The sequence below is a fragment of the Equus quagga genome, unplaced genomic scaffold (assembly GCF_021613505.1).
Source record: "Equus quagga isolate Etosha38 unplaced genomic scaffold, UCLA_HA_Equagga_1.0 60318_RagTag, whole genome shotgun sequence".
NCBI classification, from domain to species: Eukaryota; Metazoa; Chordata; class Mammalia; order Perissodactyla; family Equidae; genus Equus; species Equus quagga.
In genome coordinates this window covers 1-2,871 of record NW_025800297.1, presented here as the reverse complement: position 1 = coordinate 2,871, position 2,871 = coordinate 1, and the positions used below count along the sequence as shown (strand labels likewise).

Sequence of the window (2,871 nt, the reverse complement as noted above, 5' to 3'; positions counted from 1 at the left end):
TATATAATATTCCCCATTTTTTTAACTGCTTATGTCAAGATTTGCCTTTGAACATTCCTTAAGAGATTCAGGTTAGATTCACCTTCTCTTTCTATTCTATGGCCAAAGTTTATATCCATCAACCCAATCTAGGATTTCCAGGTACCCTCTGATAACCAGAGTTAGAACTCCAAATGTGTACACTCTTCTATGCCGGAGGGACAATTCAAACACTGCCCTTGACATCTCCATTACTTGCAGCTAAATCCATAATAATCTTCACTGTTGCTGCCATTGACCTTTGCAAACTGTAGCTCATGTGGAGGCCGTGTCTGTTCCAGTAACTAAAACATTATTTTTTCTGGTAAATATTGCTTAGCTCTGCTTTTATCTACCCAGGGTATGGACCATGTCTCTGAACTTTGGCCCAAACTTTGGAATAAGTTCTGTATCCAGTGTGCTGGATATATTAGATGATAAACTCCTTGTGTATCATGGATAGCCAATCCATGTGCTCTGCCTGCTACAGTGGGAATGACCATTCCTTGGAAATCCTGTGTCTTCTGTTTTTTGAAGCATCATGGAGTGGCATACCTTCTTTAGATGTTGAGTACTGTGTTTGCAGCTGCAGCTCTCTAACTGAGCTCTCAGTGGTGTCGTTTCTCTAAGCACTACACTGATGTTATAACCTTATCGGTTGACCGTGTCTCTGTTGCTGCCCCATGTTTGATTACCACTGATCCTTTCATAAGGAAATATCAGTTTTTCCACTCAACTTCACAGGTGATGGTGGTGTGATACTCGATCCCCCCTCAATTATGATACATGGCATTTTAGACTATCTCTGTATAAATCTCAATGGGGTGCACACATGTTCCTTCCCTCTGGTGAATTAGATGCTTCCTAAGGACTTTTTGTTAACCAGACTACCTCATCCCACGACAGGAAAAATAGCCATAACCCTCGCCCCCTCCAAGGTGGGAATATATTCTTTGTCCCTCTTGCCTTGACAGCTCTTGGACTTCTCTATTTAATCCTAATCAGAATTGTCTCTTTGGGACGTCAGTCCTATGAAGGGTACATCTTCCTGGATAGCTGTATTTAAAGAGAATTTTTGTTTGTTTGTTTGTTTTTTAATTGTGAGAGTTTCTGCATAGACACACATGTGTAGCATACATAGTAAATCAATTTATTTGAACACTCAGAAATCTAATAACACCATACAGGACATGAATGGTGACTAGGAGAGATAAAATAGGAAAGAAAGCATGTTTATGAAGAGAGAAAGGTGATGTTAGACAAGAACAAGAAAGATTTTTTTTCAGATTGTTGATCTTGATACCACTGAGAAAATGATACGCCTGGTCCTCAATGACAGCTTCTGTAGGTAAGTAAAACAGAATAAAAGGATGAGTTGACTGTATGACAGCCTGACAGGGATGAGTCACAGTAAGCAGGGTGTCAAGGACTAGAGGAGCTTCTGCTTAATGCAGTGGACAAATTCTGTGTGGGACTTAATGTTTTCCATCTCTATGATATGAGGGGATACATATGCGATTTTTCCAAGGATGTACACATTGTAGGACTTTTTGTGGTTGGGAAACATTCCAGGAGTTTCATGATTCAGGATACATTTCATGAGGAAGGCCCATCTAAACATGATTTGCAGGATCTGTGATTCAATTACACTCCTTTCCTTTAATTCCAAAGGGTCTGTGGTTTCACTACATTGTATTCACCCTGGAATCTAATGTTTTTGTTTGCTTTATTCTCTATTTCTTCTCAACAGAAAAAAACAAAGGAAAAAAGCATGCTTCAGCCTAGATCAATGTTATTTTTTGAGACTATGTCATTTTAGGAAGTTTAAAGATGACACTTTAAGGAAACTATCTTCTGAAGGGGAATAGAAATTGAATGCATGTTTCATGGAGTGTGGTTGTAAGGCTCCCCACGTGGCTGTCATGGTTATGGAAAACTCGACATGGTGATTGCAGGTAGGGTGAGTTCTCTTTAAGTCCATTTCTCCTGGAGCAGTGACATACACTGGCAACCATTGACTCAGGAGTGAGTGGAAAACTATTTTTCCAGTTGTCCCACCAACCTCTGGCAATTCCTGCTTCTCTCTAAATGTGTATCATTTGCGTGGTTCTTGGATGATAATTCTTCGTCACCAAAACTGCTTGAACATTAATCAGCTCAACCAATTTGCAATTTAACAGGACTCAAGAGGAGCAAAATAACCTAATATAACAGAATACATTCCTAGTGACATAATTTAAGTAATTCGGACAAAAATAGTTACTTAGAAAATATGGCCCATATGAAGTCACAATGTGCGCTTATTGAATTCGTTGGTGTAGCAGCACTAATAACAGGTCACTTTTACTTACATTTCAGAGGGGTGCAAGTCCCTGTTTTCATTCACTTGTAGGACAGTCATCTGAGGATGTAAAAGGAAATGAAAGAGGAGAAAACGAGCTACTGATCAATACCATTTATCAATATTTCTAAGATTATCTTTTCCTTAAATAACAGATTTTACAAAAGATTCTTTATGGAAGAGGAAATGTAAAAGGAATCAATTTGTTTCCTGATAGTATATTTACATTCCAGCTGAATGATATATTCAGAAAAACAATATATTCACATTACCAATATTGATGATATTCACAATGTTTTCTTCTGGAATCTCCTTTTCTTTAGCCACCTCCTTGAACTTCTCAATATCTTCCTGCTGAATATCTCCTACTTTGCCTGAAAATCACCATACATAAAGCACAGATTTTCCCAAGGAACTAAGAATTTCTGGATCCATGATTGAGAAAAGCGAAGGTACAAATCAGTTCTTCGTGTGGAATAATTTCACAGAGTCTCACGTAGTTACCATTTGCC

At 38.4% G+C, this 2,871-nt stretch overlaps 1 long non-coding RNA gene across 1 annotated transcript; it reads right to left on the bottom strand.

Annotated features, from left to right (window-relative positions):
* Positions 1–1,147: 1,147 nt before the first annotated feature.
* Positions 1,148–2,818, bottom strand: LOC124234000 (uncharacterized). The gene is made up of 3 exons (XR_006887198.1): positions 2,632–2,818; positions 2,370–2,419; positions 1,148–1,360 (listed from the first exon to the last, which is right to left on the bottom strand). It is a non-coding gene; the product is annotated as an uncharacterized LOC124234000 (long non-coding RNA).
* Between the last annotated feature and the right edge of the window lie 53 nt (positions 2,819–2,871).